The 8,261-nt window shown below is 42.9% G+C and overlaps 1 long non-coding RNA gene across 1 annotated transcript in view; it reads right to left on the bottom strand.

The window, feature by feature from the left end:
* LOC144687114 (uncharacterized) overlaps positions 1-2,557 on the bottom strand; it is a 281,605-nt gene extending 279,048 nt beyond the window's left edge. Inside the window, exon 1 of the long non-coding RNA XR_013578066.1 lies at positions 2,433-2,557. This is a non-coding gene — a long non-coding RNA (uncharacterized LOC144687114). The remainder of the gene's footprint in view (positions 1-2,432) is intronic.
* Positions 2,558-8,261: the final 5,704 nt, after the last annotated feature.

The following is an 8,261-nucleotide window of genomic DNA, read 5'->3' as shown; positions in this document are numbered from 1 at the left end:
CAGCTCCCACCCCCTCCAGGCCTCCACACCTGCCCCACCTCTTCATTCCCCTTCTCTCCATCTATTCCCCACCCCTGCCAACACAGACCCTCGCTGCCCACCAGTACATCCAGCAGCTTTCCACCTACAGCTTGACGATATGCACCCTGGAAGAAGAGGCTGTGCTGAGAACAACCACTTCTTGGATGTTGCTGTGCAGAGAAGATCCACGTGGTTGATGCTCCACCCACCCATTGCTGCACGTGATGTTCCAGGGTCCAGTCGGTGGAGGCCCCCATCTTCCCCTCACCTCCGTGAGCTGCTCCAGGCCTTCTTAAGGTAAGTGCCGATGTGTGCACGCCACCTTGGTCCAGAAGTGTTCTGGACCAGCGTCACTTCCCGCTAGTGGCACGGACGATCAGGTGGGGCAACAATTCCGGTCAGGCCTTCATCTGCATCAGTTTCACCCCGGCCTCTGGTGGGAACTGCAACCCCCCATGGCGGGAGGGAGTAGAAGATCCTGCTGTCATTTTACGCCAGTGGGAAACCGATTTTTCAGCTCCCGCTGCAATGTCCCCCCCTGAACCTGCTCACTATTGACCGTACCACTGGGGGACTGGAAATTTCCACCCTTGCGTTGTGCAGCCTGTATTTTCTCAGCCAGCAGTCAATGTGGGAAATAGTATGTTTAAGTGATCGTTGAATTCAGAGAGTTTATGTCGCTGCTAGTGTGCACTGTTCTTCCAATTCCGGTGGTTGTCTTGTCAGGTCATGTGACAGCAAGAGGCAACCGATAGGAACAGTTTTGCTATTGTGATTCTGAAGTAGTACTACTGAAAAATTACAGTTGTCATCAATCCTGTTTCAATAACGGAAATCAGCGATGATTTACATTCTATGCTCTGTAACCTCAATAATAAAACTTAAAAATTGGTTGGAGGAAGAACTTCTAAAGAGTTCTCAATGATCTTTCTATTGTGATTTGTTGGGTAGGCTAGATCTGCACTAATGACAAACAACCTGCATAAGTTTGTTTGCCTGTCCCCAAGCCATCATGTAGTTTGATTAAGTTTAATGTACGAAATAAAGACGGTTGAGACTTTTCCATTGTGCAAGTAATATATGTTCCCAAACGGTGAGCAGTAATAGCTGGCTAAATCTCAGCTATCAACTACTCATATAAAGAAACGTACGAAACATCATATGGTGCAGCTTACTATATTATGAAGATGACATAATTTAGCTATACATCCATTACACACCAGTTCAAATGATATTTATAAGCCAGCAAAAAGTAATTTATTGTTCTAATGCACTCTGTTAACAACTGTAACATAGGAAAATATTCCCAAAAATGGTTCACAGGACATTTTCAGACGAGATGTGACACCGAGCCCCACAAAGGGATATTGGGACAAATAACCAAAATCTTAGTCAAAAGAGATAGGTGATAGGTGATATAAAGAAGGAGAGAAAGGTAGAGAGGCGGAGAAATCTAGGGAGGGAATTCCTGAGCTTAGAGCCTAGGCAGCTGAAGATATTGCCACCAACCATGAAGCAAAAACAATCAGGATTGGGCAAGTGGGGTGCAGAGATCTCAGAGGGTGGTAGGTTTCGAGGACGTTACCATAGCGATTTAGGTGGGAGGCACCAATCTTGCTTTTTGAAATAAAAACACAAAAGTTCCAGAAATTCAGAAGATCAGACAGCGCCTGTGGAGAGAAACAGAGTTAACATTTCAGGTGATGATAATCTTTCATCAGTAGTCCAGCAGTCCTGATGAAGGGTCATCACAACTTGAAACGTTAACAGTTTCTCTCCACAGATATTGCCTGACCTGCTGATCATTTCCAGCATTTTCTGTTTTTAATTTGAGATTTCCAGCATCTGCAGTATTTTCTTTTTTGCAGTCCAGCTTTTTGCATTAACTCACGAGAGGTAGTGAGAGAATCTAACATCAGTGGCCAAATGAAATATGTAAAAAGGGGCTCGGGTGGATGTCTTCCCCTGCAACGCATTTACAAACTGGTAAAACACTTCATACATTTGCAGACGGCACAAAGTGGTGATATCTTCTCGAACCAGAAACAGTTCTATGTAAACCATACAACAGGTTTTTCAAAATGGTGCAAGAGGAGCAGTAAAGCTAGTTAACCGGTGATACAGCCTTCTGATAGTTGGGAAGATGGGACTACAGTGAACACCAGTTTTAATCAAACATTGCATTTTTGCGGTCTAAATAGAACAGCAGGATGGATGTTGGGAGAGATTAGTAAGGTTACTGAAAGCTCTGCTTAGGACTTTTGAAAGAGCCAAAAACAGATCACATTACTGTCCTCTGGTTTGGTGAGAAGAGTCACCTTCAGCAAGAATACAACCAAGGAAGGCAGCGAAATGAAACCCCCTGCCCACAAAAACCTCAACAGTGCATGCATTTATAATAAATAACTCACTGAAATCCTTGGTAGCGATTACATTATTCATCAAATATTTATTCTTTACAGCAGTTAGCATTTTGTCCTCTTTCAGCTCCCACAACCAAGTGCTTTTTAAGTCTCAACAGGAAAATCAATAAAAAGAAGCCATTAAGAAACAATCATTGTGGACTGCAAAATCAGAGAACAAAAATTAAATATTTTGCAACAAGAACATACATATGTGGCAGCACTAATTAATTAAAGTGCTACAGATTTTCTGTGTTTTATTTTCAAAACATTGATGTCTTATTTCTTTTGGCATTTTTCCATAGGAAGTAATCAGCATTAAGCAAATTACAGGGAATTAAAAGGGAGACGTTCACAAGCTTTCAGACAGTCAAATGTTCCAAATTAAATTCTAAGATTGGTGGTAAATCATTTTACTCCCAGCTTCATCGCGCATTTCAAAAAGGCTTAGCTTTTATAGGCATTATTTTTGTTCCGTTTGTTTCAAGCAAATCCCCAGTAAAATCCACAAAGCCTAGTCAAGAGCATATTAGGTCTTTATCTTTATGACTAAACATCTTTACTATTCACAGATCTGCTGATCTCTTGTGGATGAATGCAAAAAGGAAATAGCATAAAACTCTCACAGAAGGTGAAGGGCAGGAGGGCAAGCAGCTGAATAGACATCACTGTTGCCTCTATTCAGAGTCCGCTACTCCTGGGCATTTTTGTTACGTACACAATACAGACATTCATAGTCAACATTGTTGAAGTGAAACATTTACAAAGTCACATCAGAGATAAATCTACCCTGAAACAACACAGACAAAATGCTCTTCATCTGTATCAATGCGGAAGGAAAATAATAAAATAATTCCGTTTTTGTTTTCCCGTTTTCCCTTTGAATTATCTGACAATTGAATTTAAGTAATTATGTCAAAGCTTTGAATGGTAGATTAGAGATTTGCTTTTTGTCAAGCCTGATTTATATAATTTTATCTGTATCTATACAAACATACATACATACACACACATACGTTATGAAAAAAACACAAAGTGAACAGAAAAATCACTGCTGTCAAACTATTTGTCTCATATATAATTTAAGATGCATTTTTTTAAACTTTATTTTTAGTCGTTTCCCGGTCTCCCTCAGGAGCCTCTTGCCCACAACACAGCTCCCTTTAGAAATTCTAGGCAGTGGTCTGCACAACCATCATTTAATGCTGTTCTGTGATCAGTTGACAGGAGATGCACTTGTAGCAAAATAGGCAATGGCAGATTTCCCTCCCCAAGAGATCAAGAATCCCATTATCACAAGCTGCCTCATCCAGCAGAAAGACTTAAGATCTGCTGAAATACTCCATTGATGGCAGCTGATCATCTAGAGGTGAGTGGCAGCTAACTTTGAGATTAGCTGGTGAGAAGGCAGAGCTTCCAGCTCATATGGTTCAACTGGAAAAGGACATACTGCGCAGTTTGAAAGGTTTGGTTTCCCGGCAGGAAGACTTGCTTGACAGGAGCACAGATCGTAGAATCTGCCCAATAGTTCAAGTGATTTATCTGTGACCCGCGCTCCCTTCAAGGGAAAGCCGAACAATAAAGAACAACACCTCATTGGTTCTTATTGCTTGACTGACATAGCTACGGTTCATTATTTTTTTCATCCTTTATAGAGAAAGAACAAAATACAAATCTTCCTTTACTTTCATCTTTTATATTACTTTCTCCTCTCCGTTGAGCTGTTCCAGGTCATATAGCAATTAGTAGTCATTTAAGCGATCATCCAGAATTTATCCAGTGCTGTCGCTAAATCGACCTCGAGGAAGTGCACACAATCAAGTTGAGAGCATTTAAGTACTAATTTCTCTTCCCTCACTGTGAGAAGGTGCCTGCTCTCTGCTCATCACCTCCTGAGGATGGGGTCAAGGTTTTTATTGCATGCTTGCAGGTTCTAAAAGCTTCCAGTGTTCAGCACACCACCCCACTGCACAATACAAATGTCCCCTTACCTGCAAATTGCTCTTGAAGAAGGAATGTAGCCTAGAAGAGCACTCACAAGCTTAGTAGGAATCCTTCTGTGTGTTATTGCTTTATGTACATTTAATACCGAGTATTCCAATGAGGTATATCTTCCAGTTACCATGTACCTACTCTAGGAAGCAAGACTATCCAAACAACTTTAAGCATCATATTTCTTCTGTACTTATCCCAAGGAATCAAGTTCAACTGTGACTGTAAATTTACCATTTCACTCAAATATTGATCTGAAATTTCCCAATTTAGTCAAATTTCTGACGCTCGCTTCAGTAGCAAGGGATTCCTACTAAATGTGTGAGCTGTAGAAGAACTTGCAAACCTGGAAGTGGCCTTGGTGGGATGTCGGTCACCATCTTCCTGGAGGTGCTCAGTTAAGAAGCAGCCTCTGAGACCTCTGTCCAATTTAGGACAACAGGCAAACCAAAGAAGTGGGAGGCCCAATAGGAGATCCAAAAAGTAGAGCCAATATGGAGAGCCAACAGGAGGTTCTGCGGCAATATCTGGCTAGCAGTCCCACTGGGAAAGGCGGTGCTGCTGAAACAGATAGGAGACCACGAGGGTGCCTCAAAATGGAGGCACTTCCTGCAGCACTGGGAAAATTTAAAAACCACGCATGGCCACAGCTGTCAGGTCATCATTGTGGAGGGGGAGCTTCCCCACAGATTGCCTTGTGGCAGTAGCTGTGGCCGTCACATCACATGGCTCCATGTTGGGTGAGGAAGAGAAGGGGTTGATGGCATTCTGGGCTGCCATCAGGAGGCCACCACAAGTGCAATACTGGGCTCTGGCCTCAATGGAGCAGGCAGCCTATCCACTGTCAGAAAGATACCAGTGGCACTACACTTTTCCCTCAATTGCCTCATTAATAGGCCTAATTGGCTACTCTCTGCTGCTTGCCACATGGATCCCGCCTCCAGCAAGATCACTCAGAAGTGGGAACGCCTTGGGTAGCCAACCCGACATGTTCTTTTCCAACTTTGCTCCTGGTCCCACCTCCTAATCTGCTTCCCGGGGCCTGGAAAAAAATCAGCCTGTTGTAACAGAACAGAATATTTTTGAAACTTATATTTGCTTCTTGGATTGTCACACATGCAGTTAATCTTCATCTCTCCCTAAACCATGAAAGATGTTTCTGAAAAGTTCTGAAAAAAATCTTTTCATACAGGTTGAAAGCACTGTATTTATATTCCAGCATTGATTTAGCTTTTTTTTGAAAAGACATTTGGTAATTCTAGGATGACTCGCTGGATTATTCATGAATGGAGAAAAAGGAGAAGCTAATGATTAAACTTGCTATGATGTCTGCTATAAAAACTATCAAAGCTGCCCTGCCCTGCAATCAACCCACAGCAAAATTGTTCCCAGATATGGCAGTGAAGCAGGCTACTTCTGAAAACAATTCAAGCTATTTGCACTTTGTAAAATAGAGGCTGATTGGAGTAATGGATGGTTTGCACATCTGTGATACCATTATCCATTCCCTTTTTCAGTTAAAAAAAAAATCATTCTTTATTTGTTATTTTTATCTTCTCCATCACATCTTCAGTCTCGTGCCACAACAATAACAGCAACTTATATTTCTATAGCATCTTGAACGTAACAAAACACTCAAAGCCAGCTCCGCTGGGTGGGCCATGTTATTCGAATGCCTGATACCAGACTCCCAAAGAAACTGCTCTACTCAGAACTGAGTCGCAGCAGGAGACTCCCAGAAGGACAGCGGAAACACTTCAGGACTGTCCTCAAAGCATCCCTGAAGAAGTCAAACATAGCCGCCGACTCATGGGAGGCCCTGGCTTGTGAACGACCAAAATGGAGAAGACTCATTTGGGAAGACACCAAACACATCGAGAGATTTTGTTGAGAACAAACAGAGGTGAAGTTGGGGTGTCAGAGGGAGCGCACAAACCTCCAAACAACCCACCTACCCAACCCTTCGAGCACCACCGGCCCCCCCCGCCCATGCCCATACCTCGCCCCCCCACCATGTGACAGGGTCTGAAGATTGCACATTGGACTTAGTCACCTCAAAACCCATTGAACTGGAATGGAAGCAAGCCATTGTCGATCCAGAGAGATTACCCATGAAGAACACAACATATCACCTCAAGGCAGTTCACAGGAGTGCTATACAAAGGAAAATTTGATATTGAGTCATATGAAAGTAAGTCAGACCAGATAACCAAAAGCTTGGTCAAAGAGGTAAGAAACATTACAAAAGAAGAGTTTTAAAAGAGAAGACAGCAGATCTTTATCACTTTTCACAGCATTACAAGATATACAGTTATTACAAGATAGTCACTTGGTAGTATAGAACTTGAGTATTACTGAAAAAAGAGACATGCTGTCAAAGCTTTTTGTCTTGCACTCATCAGGACAGGTTCTCAAGAATACCAAATCTCAAAGGGAACAGCAATTTATACTGCATGAAAAGGAGGTGCTGACTGGTTAGCAAGTGGACTCTGATTGGTAGAGGCACTGAGAATGCAGCAGGTACAGTACTGACCGTACTCAACCAGCCCGTGCTTGCAAAACTCAGAACTTAGGGCTGAATCTTCGGCTCAGCGAATGGGGGCAGGGCCCACTTGCCGAGGCGTAAAATGACACGGGGTGATGTCGGCTGCATGCCCACCAAACTGTCAAAGGTCTGTTAAGGCCATTAATGAACTAATTAAGCCTATTGAGAAAGCTGCCCATCCAAACTGAAGGTTGGCGGGCAGGCAAAGAGCCCAGGCTGCCTTTACATTTTTCATGGAACCTCATCCATGGGCGGGATGCGGTTTCACGAATGATTTTAAATTTTTAGAAAAATTTTTATTAAAATTAGTTTCACATGAGGGAACATGTCATAAAAAATTTTTGCAACACTTTATTAGGCTGTTTAAACTTAAAACTAATCTCCATGAGGCACCTCTGTGCACTCATTACTCAGGCAACACCCCCCTCCACCCACACAGGGAGCGCTTAGCGCTTCTGAGCACACATCACGCTGCGCGGGCCTTAATTGGCCTGGCCATGTAAAATGGTGGTGCCCAGCCGATCGGGGGTGCCGATCGGCTATGTGCCCGCCCACACCCGCCCCCACACAACCGCACCACCCTCCCACCCCCCCTCGACGGGGAGAAAATTCTCCATATAGTGTCCAACATTAGGAAAGATTCTGCAATTGGACAGCACTTGCTAAATAACCCTGATTCTGCTAAGAATTACACTAACAACCAATTTAAGATTATCAGTCGGACTCGCAGTATGGCTCACTTAGGCAAGTTGGAAGCTGCATATATTCATACACAGGGCCCCGTCCTTTGCAAATAAAAAGAGCATATCCATGCATTGTGCCTTTTCCAACTAAACAAAAGCCTGGGGGATCAGCCATTCCCTAGTTCATTCCCCATGGAAATCAGAGCCTAGTTTGAATTTAAACAAAAGCTTGGCAGTTAACTGTTCCCTGGTGCATTCTCCATGAAAACACCTCTACCAATCAGACTCCACTTGTTAATCAATCAGCACCCTCTTCTTATCCAGTATAAATTATTATTAAAAGATGTACAATCAGCATTCTGACCAATTTTTAAATTGATTTTCATTCTCCCCTTCCTTGCAACTGCCTTAATCTGGCTTGATACCTTACCTGATACCCAACCAAGGTCAGAAATTCAGCCGGGAGAGAATCTCCGATTTGATTACAGATTTTACCACATTGCCGTGAGGTTCAGCCTCTTTAATTGGCATGAATTTAAACACGTCAGGCTCTCACTGAAGCAAATGTTCACTGACAAAACATTACTTGCATTGGTGAATAGGTTATATGCGAGAATT

Source organism: Cetorhinus maximus, chromosome 12 (assembly GCF_964194155.1).
Source record: "Cetorhinus maximus chromosome 12, sCetMax3.hap1.1, whole genome shotgun sequence".
Taxonomy (NCBI): domain Eukaryota; kingdom Metazoa; phylum Chordata; class Chondrichthyes; order Lamniformes; family Cetorhinidae; genus Cetorhinus; species Cetorhinus maximus.
This window is presented reverse-complemented; position numbering and strand designations above follow the sequence as displayed.